Source organism: Pteropus medius, unplaced genomic scaffold (genome assembly GCF_902729225.1).
Source record: "Pteropus medius unplaced genomic scaffold, Ma_sr-lr_union100, whole genome shotgun sequence".
Classification (NCBI taxonomy): Eukaryota; Metazoa; Chordata; class Mammalia; order Chiroptera; family Pteropodidae; genus Pteropus; species Pteropus medius.
This window is the reverse complement of record NW_024347791.1, coordinates 31,641,393-31,652,570: the sequence shown is the minus strand read 5'-3', so window position 1 is coordinate 31,652,570 and position 11,178 is coordinate 31,641,393.

The following is an 11,178-nucleotide window of genomic DNA, read 5'->3' as shown; positions in this document are numbered from 1 at the left end:
CTTTTGGCTTGTATTTCCTCTGACAACATGTCTCCAGTTATTCTTCACTTGTTCTTTTGTCCGTAATGTCTTTTTTCTCTTCTTCCTTCTGTGGTTTCTACATATCTCTGGTTTTCAGAAATTTAATTATTATATGCTCTAGAGTGGTTTTCTTGGTTTTATCCTGTTTAAGTTTTAATTTTCTTAAATCTACATGCTTATAGTTTTGGTATAATTTGGAAAATGTTCATGATGATTTCTTCAGATTTATTTTCTATCTTCCCTTTATCCTTCCACTCTTCTATTTCTTGAATTTGATAACTATATCTTAGATTGTTTTACACAGCCACATAAGATTCTGAAATTTCTCTCTCTCTCTTTTTTGAGCCTTTCGTTCTCTGTGTGAGTGTTTTGTGTGTTTATCATTTTAATTGCCATGTGTCCCAGTTCACTAATCTACTCTTATGAAATTTTTTATCTTCTATTAATCTGACCCAGTGAAATTTTTATTTCACATATTTTCATTTTATTACTGAACATTTCATTTGATTTTCATTTTTATCTTCATTTTCTTTCTTATGTGTGTGTATTCCTTTAAATCTTTGGGACTATTTATTGTTCTTATTATAATAATTGTTTTCAAGCCCTTGTTAGACTATTTCTTCATTTCTGTCTTATCAGGTTCTCTATTGATCAATTAATCCATTCTTTATTGATTATATTCTACTTTTTTACATATATAGTGATTTTTAATTGGTTGCTGTATATTGCTGTATATTTCATGTTGCTAAATACTGGATTTGTTGTATTTCTTTTAAAAGTAGAGATCTTAAAAAAAATAAAAATAAATAAATAAAAGTGGAGATCGTTGGGCTGGCAATTCAGTTATACATGGATCATCTAGATTTTCTTACATGTGGTTTTAACTTTTAAGCAAAAGATTTAAATCCTAGTATCTATTATTTTGCTAGAATAGCCCACTAGTAAGATATGACCTCTATGGGGATCTCCACTGAACTACAGTAGGCTTAATTAGAACTCATTATTACGTTGGTCAGTACTCAAACATCTCCTAAACCTATGTGAATTCTGGGAATTTACCTTTTTTTTTTTTTGCCCAGCCTCATGGAATTCCATACTATACATATATACATTAGCGGTAAATCACAATCTTGAGGAAAGTTTTATTACGTTCTTAGAGTTGTTTCTCAATGCAACACTCTCTTCTCTAATTCTCTGCACAATTTCTGGACACCTCAGTCCTTTTGAACTCTGGTATCGGTTTTCTCATGTGGAACATTCTCAACAGTGGAACAGCTGTGCTCTGTTTGTATTTTCAGACCCAGAGACTGGGGAATTTAGAATTCATTGCTTCCCACTCCCACCTCTCAGAGATCACAGTCCTGTGCAGCCTATTGTGCCCTGTCCAAAGACAGTTGTCTCTTATACTTTTTTCAAGGCTTCTAATTGTTTTTAAGGGAGTGATATTCTAGTTCCAGCTAATCAAATATGTGCAGATTATCAGAGCTACTAGCTATTTTTTATATATAAAAAAAAGAATTTAGACTCACTGTGATTTAGTTTCCTTCTTTAGAGTTTGAATAATAACATATAGCTTAAAATAAGTTATTATCTTTATCTCGTGCGGAACTACAGATAAGATACTCTTAACTTCAATTGGTTTATTTTCTCATAAAAGTAATCTTTTCTCAAATATTTGGTAACAAAAGAAAATCTAACTTTCTGTTGTGAACACAGAATGCAACATATATGAGACATACTGTTGAATTGTAAAAAGATAAAATAAAATATTTCAAAGAGTAAAAAAATAAAAAGTAATTTTTTTTCTCCAAACTATCAAATCTCTTGGGAGAGTTACATAAAGATAATATGATGAAACTGAGTGTATGGATTTATTTGAATCATTTGCTAACAGTCCTTCATTAGACTATCAGATGTAATCACATCATGTCTGAAGTGCCTATTTACTTCTGTCACCACAAGTAGCCATCTTATCTATCATTACAATTGCACTGGTTTTTACATTTCGATCTAACCCATCCATCCCTAACCCGTTCTCTTAAGTGTTTTCACTGGAATCACAAACCTGAATTTATCAAATTTTCAATTTTTCTCAATCTCTTCTTTGAAATGTCTTCCACCTCCTGGTATTAACTAACCCCTGGGTAGTTTCTAAGATTGCTTCCTAAAGTACAGACTCTTCCATTAGAAGCTACTTCTTTGCCTGATCTCTACCACCCTCAGTTGTTAAAACTGTAATAAGCATCCTTCTGTTTTCCATCTCTGCTATACAATAGTTTTTTATTTTCTTAACATACCCTACTCTCCTTTAAAGTTATGCATCTATTTAAGTCACACATTTCTTCCTCTAATAATTATCTACTCTTCATAATTATAGAAAATTTTAGCTGAGTTTGCTCTAGTCCAATGACTTACATTTTGAATTATTAATATAACCCTTTCTTCAATTCAAATAATTATCTCCATAGAGTTAATGATATCTTTATTTTTAGTAGGCTAATTTGCTTTTACTCCTTGTTATTTCCTTCATAGTTTTAGTGACATTACACTTCTGTGTTTTCTCTAATAATCTCCTTTTTAGTTCACCCTTCTCTTTTATAAAAATAAAGATGTACCATAGTTCTCTTTATTCTCTGTTGAGTTCACCCAGTGCCCTAACTTAGATATCTGTAAACTTATTCCCACTTAACTCTCCAGTCTCATTACATTTCCTGAGTTTAAATTTCATATGATAAACTACTGAATAGAAGACTACATATCTAATAAGCATCTTGTAGTTAATAGGACCAAAATAGAGTTCTCAGTTTTCCATACGTTATCATAAACTATATTCTCCTGTCTTTCTCATCTTAATTTATTTGTAACATTTTCTACCCAGTTGCTAAAACCAAAGATTTAAGTGTCATTATTATTATCCTCTCCTAATTATTCAAGAAATATTTACTGTTTTTCATCAATTTGAATTTCTATCTTGTTCTTCTATCACTGATGCTATCACATAAATCATAGTAATCTGAGCTACTGAAAATATTTTCCAAGTTAGTTTCTTTGTTTCTCATTTTCTCATTTCAATTCAATCTCCACCATACAACCAGAAGTACTTCCACTACCCTTCACAGTGAAAATTTTACTATTGACACAATTATTATTATTACTTTCTTCTAGAGCATCTAAATTCTTTCTGATTTCTGAATTTCTGCACTTGCTTTCCTTTGACCTGAGATACTTTTCTTGACTCTAGATATAGTAAAGCACTTACATATTCATTTTTAATTTTTACTTCTCAGCTGAAATATTAGATATTCTGAGTTTTCTTTTGCTAGCTAACAGTATAGCTTCTCACTTCCATTTTTACTAGTTCTATCAGAAAAGACCTATGTAAAATCTGAGATTAAGGCTCTTCTCTAAACTCCAGCCAATGGCCTTATTGCCATATCCAGTTCTTAGTAGGCTTCCCTCTCCATTTCTAGCATTGTTATCCATATACTCTCTGTCTTTCATCTGGACACCTCTCTTCATGAATCAAACTTCCACTATTGATAACTTCTTCAACTTCTGAATAACTTGGCATAGCCATCCTAAGTTAGACCACCTATCATGATCATCAGTGACTTGACTGTGCCTTTGTATACATGACTACGAATTTCTGACTACATTTGTCAAGTCTTTAATTGTGTATATGGATTAGTTTTCTATGCCCATCTTGATGCCTTATCCTTCATCTGTCCACCAGTCACATGTTTCAAAGTATTAGTTTACTTTCTGTGTTTAAAATCATCATAATTATGAGCCAGCACATATTTATATGCACACTATTTATTAAAAAGTCTTTTTAATATTAATATATATTTTTTTATATATAGGACAACTAGTCAGGGATTGTTTTTAGTTTAAAGTAAATAAGCAAGCACCTACACAGTATTGTTTCAGGGTGAAGAAAGGTCTTTCTACTTCAAAGGCATTTTTTTTCTGTTGACCTTTGTAATGCTCAAAATATTCATTTCAAGTTTTTGATAAGTATGCAGGAGTAACCATATGAAATATGAAACCTGAAAAGATAAAGTAATAAACCACCTCCAGTTATTAATCCTGGGTTGGGGGACAAATGAGACCTAAAGGCTTCTCAGAAGTATGCAGCATTCCTAATAAGTGGAACCAAAGAATTACTCTAATTCTTTTTCCAATTGACATAAATTCTTTTCATTTACTTTCATGAATGGCAAAATATGAGTAATGGACCACTATCTACATTATATATCTAGTATCTACACTAGATAACTGGTTTATTGTTCTGGTTTAAATTAAATCCTATAGTAGCACAAATTTAATAAATTATACTGTTTTTAATTAACTTTACTTCATTTTTAATGAAACAATAATTCTAGAATTTGAATTATTGAAGGTTTTAAACACAGGCAGTTTCCCTTGTGCATTCCATATTCCAAAAATACCAGCTGGTGTGCCATGTGTTATAAGATTCTGGTTATAGGCCTCAGACAAAACAGTTTTCTCATGACTTTTTTTTTATTAGTCACAACAAAGTAAACTTGTAACAGCATACTGGCATGGTAAGACACTAAAAGAAAGGTGAAGAAACACTTGAAACCAACCCAACCAATTAAAACTAAGTATAGAACTTTTAGTTTCAAAAAATCTGCTCAAGGGAAAACTATAGTGATCTTTAAAAGTACAAAATGAAATCATATTTTTCTCTCAAACTCATATAATAATGTTATTATAGAGTTAGATTGTCATAATATAAAGTGGTGTGTTTGTGTGTTCATATGATTTAAAAATTAATCGCTTGTTAAAAATTCATATGTGTAGAGACATATAAATTAGCCATTTTTTCTTGTGTAGATCAAATTTTTTATTTATTTATTTTTGATGTTATAACTGGAATACTTTAAAAATAAAAAAAAATTATTATTTTGGGCCATTTTCCTTTGCTTCTTTTGTAACTAGTAATATAAAAAATAGATAATTGTTTATATAATTTTATTTTTCTATTTTTCTAAATTCCTAGACACTTGAGCATTTTAAAATATAAAGTCCCAAAAATAGAATTTTATAGGATATTTTTTCTGACTTTTATTCAAAGTGTTAAAAAATATGATGTTCCCATATTAATAATGATATTTTTATAAGTTTTGTGAATATATTCAGCTGAAGTTTAACTGAAAGATAGAATATTATGAAAAGGATTTGAAAAACTGAATTTGACTTAGATATTATCTAAAGAGATTTATTTCTGGAAAAAATTTTTTGAAAATCTTTTATTACTCATGTCATTTTATTTGTTAATTTTATGTTTTTAAGAATCACTTGTTAGTTTATGATCAGGACTGTTTTAGGATATAATGCCAACAAGACAAAGCTTAAGCTCAATTTTTAAATTAGTTTTTCATTCTGATATAGGATAGTTCCTAATATTAATTTTTAATATGTTTAAATCATGTAATTTGTGTGTATATCAATGACATGATTTCAATGTCTTAATGATCTTAACAATGTATGTATGTGCATATTTCTTCAAATATACCAGTTCTATATTTCTCATTTCCATCTTCATGGATTAATCTGAATTCTTATTTCTATTACTTTCTGGAAATCTCATATTATATAGATCAAAATACTATGATAAGTTTAGTCCATAATTAGCTACATATTCTTATCAAGTATAAAGGACATACTGCATAATACACATTTTCTTATTCTGACTATTTCCTTTTTCATAATGGATTTTAGATTTTTTAAGAAGTAAGAATAGGAGAAGTCAATCTTTTTTAGTTGTTATTTATTTAATTTTAAATTTGATGCAGAAATCTTTAGAATGCAAGTAACAAGAATTCAAACTCGAATTAGATTAAACAAAGAGGATTCATTGTATATTTTAAATGGAAACCCAAGTATTTTATGAAAAACTGAATCTATTATCTCAGAAGTTAATGGGGGTTCTTTATCACTATCTCTTATGTTTACTTTCCTCTATCTGTATCTATCTTTCATACTAAGGATTGGTTTACTTCAGGCCACCGAGTGAAGCTGACCATCAGTGTTCTCAGATTTACATTTTCCAAACTGTAAATCAAGAAAGGAAAACAAATTCTTTCCTTCTCTTTCTACTTATTTATCAATTCAAAAATAGTTTTTTGTTTGGGTTTGGTTTGGTTTGTTGATTTGGTTTGTTTTTTACATAGACTTGAGTGTATATCTACTTTTGAAGGAGAAAAATAAAGATCAGCAGGTTTGTAATTTATTTCTGTCTTAACTTGGACACATGAAGAAAAAAGAATGACCTGGCCCAATATCCATGTCTATATCCGATATTAAAAGTATCAACTCGCTTTTAAACTCATTTGCTGTTAATCAAATAATTCAAGTAATACATCAAGAATAATAATAACTGACATTTACTGAGTGCTTACTATATTCCAGGGGATGCTAATAATGTTTTATGTGTACTGTTTTAGGAATCTGTACAACAATTTTATAAAGTAAATGTTTTTAGACTTTTTTTAGTGTTAAAGAATCCGAGGCCCAGAAATTTTAAGTAAGCTGTCAAACTTCAAATACAAAGTAAATGGTAAAGACTGAATTCAAATCTAGACAATTCAACTTTAGAGGCCAGAATTTAAACCATTTTAATGTTTTGCTTTTTATTCCATCAATTTTTTATCTAAAGCATTTTTCACTATATTCAGCTATGCTTCTGTATCTAAAAGATCCATATCTAAGAAAGAGAAAAAGAATTGTTTTTAGTGTTATCACAGTTAGCATGGCAACCAGTCTATCAACCAAACTGTTAATATACATTAGAAAGAATTCAATAAATAGTATAGAGTAGTCTTGTGATTTTAAGAAACAAAATGAATATAGAAAAATAAAATTCTCCATACTTCATATAAATAACAAACAGAACTGGTAACATCACTATCGTTCTACTTATTTTCCCATCGATCTGGTGTAATGCCTATGTAGCTGGTGGTCCCCAAATTCTCTAGGTTTTCTGGCATTAGCTTTTGTTTAATACCTAAATTAAATTATTCAAGCCCCCATCTCAGCATACATAACTTTAGGAAGTTCATTGCTCTCCCCTTGCATTTTTAAGATAAGCAAAATAATCAGTAATTGTCCAGTCATTGCTTGCTTCAGACTGCCCTTAACTTCTCTGCATAATGCCTCTGGTCATTTTATTACCTACCTTCCTGCTCTTTAGACACCTAGCCTGGCCATCTAAAATATGAATTTTCAACATCAAGATATGTCTGTAGTTATTTTTGGTATTAAAACAATTCTAATATTTAGTTTGATCAAATAACAGAAACTTTATTTAAAGCTTATGTCAAGTTACTGAAATCATCACACTGAAAAAAAAAAACTTAAAACACAATATCTCTCATCATTATTTTATAGGAACATTAGTCAATACCTCTTATTGCTCATCTGGCCACATGCTAAATTGCTGAAATCTGTCTCTCCCAGATCCTTCAAAATCTTTGCTTTCTTGATTACCCTAGATAATAAATAAAAATCATTTAATTATTAATAATTTTATTCCTGTGTTCATCAACCTTCCCTAATAGATCACATCATGACTTTACCTTAGAAAGGCAAAAGTCTCAACCATTTACTTTTCTAAAACAAAGACATCTAGAAAGAATTTATGCGTAGGATGTACTCTAAGAAGATATTGATACAATGATTTTAAAAATTTTATTGAGGTATGATTGACATATCGATAAACTGCATATATTAAAACTGCATATATAAAACATATGTTTTAATAGTTAAAATGTTAAATGTTATAAGGATATTGATAAGGATATGTATATCTGAGGATATTGTTATCATAAAATATTATGTGTCAGATGTCAACAATGTGTTCAATATTTGAATTTTATTTAAAATAAGATTCTAAAATGATACACTTTATTATTGTTTATGCGGTCATGTAATATTGAGTCTTTTCGTGTATCTGAATTTAATGAAGAAAAATACTACATTGTTATAAAAAATATGCTCATAACTGTAATATGAAAACTTAATGTGGAACTTAATAAATAGATTTTATATCCTTCATTGTGTTATATAACTATAGAAGAATTTATACTATCATAGTGCTCGTACAGTCCTATCACAATAAAATTGTGACTCAAATGACCTTTTCACAATGTAGGTTGCCTGAAATTAATTTTGAGACAAAGCAAATTGCTTTATTTTGACTTGCTTTATGAAAAAAAGATGTAATTCTACATTTGTAAAATCTTAATCACAATGGGTAATTTCCTAAGCAGGCCCATTTGACTTATGCACAACTCTAATGAATATGGAGGCTGTCAAATCATTGTTTTAATAAGTCTATAGGGACTTAATATCTAACATATTATTTTAGAGGGAACAGAAGAGTATATCTTCTCTCTTAATAGAAAAGCCTAATAGTAATCCTAAGTGTTATTGTATTGCAAAAACACATAGATTTAAATTTTAATTTCTAAAGATATTATATATATACATACATCTCTCTCTCTCTCTCTCTCTCTCTCTCTCTCTCTCTCTCTCTATATATATATATATATATATATACACATATATATATATATTTAGTTTTTGAAGTTTTTCAAATAATTTGTTTTCCTAATAGCAAAATATCAGTTTAATTAGTGGTTTTGGAAAAAAAATTATTATATTATGTGCTAAAAAGATTTAATATTGCATTATATTCAGAATGCTTCTATTTTAAAACCAATAAAATTTTAAGATTATTTTGTTATGCCATTTTAAATTACAGTCAAGGCTGTGCTGCTTTAGAAGAATTTATATTAAAACACAGACATGGGATATAGAAAATAAGAAAATAAAGTGTTGAGAAATTGTGGCTTTTCACTCAATTTAAAAAAACAATTGTTAAGATATAATTCATATATAACATTATATGTAAGTTTAAGGTGTACAGAATAATTATTTGATATATGTATATACTGAAAAGTGGTTACCACAATGTTTACTTAACATCTATCACCTCACATAGTTTACAATGTTTTTCTCTTATGCCTTTTTGACCACCTTTACCCAAATCCCCTATCCCCTACACCCACTCTGACAATCACAAATTCAATCTGTTTCTCTGAGGGTTTTTTTTTTAAGTTTTAGATTTCACATATGAGATCATACAGTATTTGTCTTTCTGTCTCCCTTATTTCACTTGGCATAATGCCCTCAAAATCCATCCATGTTGTCACAAATGGAAAAATCTTTTGTTATGATTGAATAGTATTCCCTTGTTTTGCCCCTACTATCCTAAAACATAGATTTCTCTTGGTATTCTAAAACAGATCATTCTTGTGAAAACATTTGTAAGCCAAAATGGCATAAAGCAAAGAAGCAATAACTATTGACTTATATGGAAATAATTTAGTGTTCCCACACACGAAATTCAACACATGCACAATGTCTTTATTTTGTTCACCATGACCCACAACAGAAATGCTGAATTATATCCAATTTTATGCTAAGCATAATGTTACTCTCTTAGACTTTTCTGATACCTTAGGATATATCTTGCTAACAGCTGCACAAAGTAAGTTGAGATAAAGCACAGATGCTCACAGACACAGTTCAAACCTTTGGAGGCTTGATGCTGTGATGCTGTGATGCTGAGTGTGTTTCTGGGGAATGGAGCTTGGTGGTGCCACTCTCAGTGCTGGTGGTGCACGCAGCCTCTATAACAGCTCACTGCAAAACAAACACTGAACAGTTTTTGCTTTTCATTTTTTTTTTTATAAAAGCAAAATCCTCTTCAGATTTATTTTGGTTAGCAAAACAGGCACTAATGTAGGTCTTTATTAAAAGCAAAGTGTCGTAATGCAAATTTTTGAAAAGTGAAGGATACCTTAATAGATTTTCTTTATCTATTCATCCATTGATGAACATAGGTTATTTTAATGTGTTAGCTATTGTAAATAATGCTTTAATGGACGTGGAGGTGCGGATATCTCTTCAGGATAGTGATTTTGTTTCCTTCAGATATATACTAGGATGCACAATTTATAGTTCAACTAGAGTGCACAAGGGTTCACTTTTCTTCATACCCTTATCAGCATTTGTTATCACTTGTCTTTTTGATAATAGCCATTCTACCAGGTGTGAGGTGGTATTTCTGTAGTTTTAATTTTCATTTTTCTAATGCTCAGTGTTATTGAGCACCTTTTCATGTACATTGCCATTGAATATCTTCTTTGGAAAAATGTTTATTCAGGTTCTTTGCTCATTTTTAATTGGATTATTTGTGTGTGTGTTTGTTGTTGTTGTTACAGAGTTGTGTGAGGTTCTTATATATTTTGAATATTAATCTCTTACCTGATATGTGATTTGCAAATGTTTTCTCTCATTTCATAGGTTGCTTTTTCATTTTGTTTTGCATTTGTTTTTTATACAGAGCTTTTATAGTCTGATATAGTCCTACTTTTTTATTTTTTACTTTGTTGTTTGTGCTTTAAATTTCCTATCCAAAAATCATTGCCAAGACCCATGTCAAAAATGTCTTTTCCTATATTTCTCCCAGGAATTTCATAGTTTCAAGTTTTACATTAGGCCTTTAATCTTTTTGGATGATTTTTTCTCAGTGGTATAAGAGTCTAATTTAATTCTTAAGCATGTGAATATTTAATTTCCTAGCACTATTTATCGAAGAAACTTCCTTTTCTACATTGAGTATTCTTGGCTTACTTCTCAAATATTAATTGAAATAGATTTATGCATGGGTTTATTTCTAGACTCTTGATTCTGTTCCATTGGCCTATGTCTCTGTTTTTATGCCAGTTCCATACTATTTGGATTACAATAGCTTTGTAGCATAGTTTTAAATCAACTTTTCACTTTTTACATTTAGGATATATTTTAATAGAATCATAATTTTTGTACCTGGTTTAAAAAATAAAAAAAATTTAAACCAAGCACTAAAGCATTTACTTTATGAAGCAATACAAACTAATTTTAAATGGGAAGAAAATAAGTGGCATTTTCTCTCATATGAATTCTAATTTTAACAGCAAAATATAGAAAAATATATAGTGCTCTGGAAGTGTATATTATATCAAATTATCAAGCATATATTTTGTTTTGAAGTTAAGCAGTCAGTCAATTAAGTCAGACAAC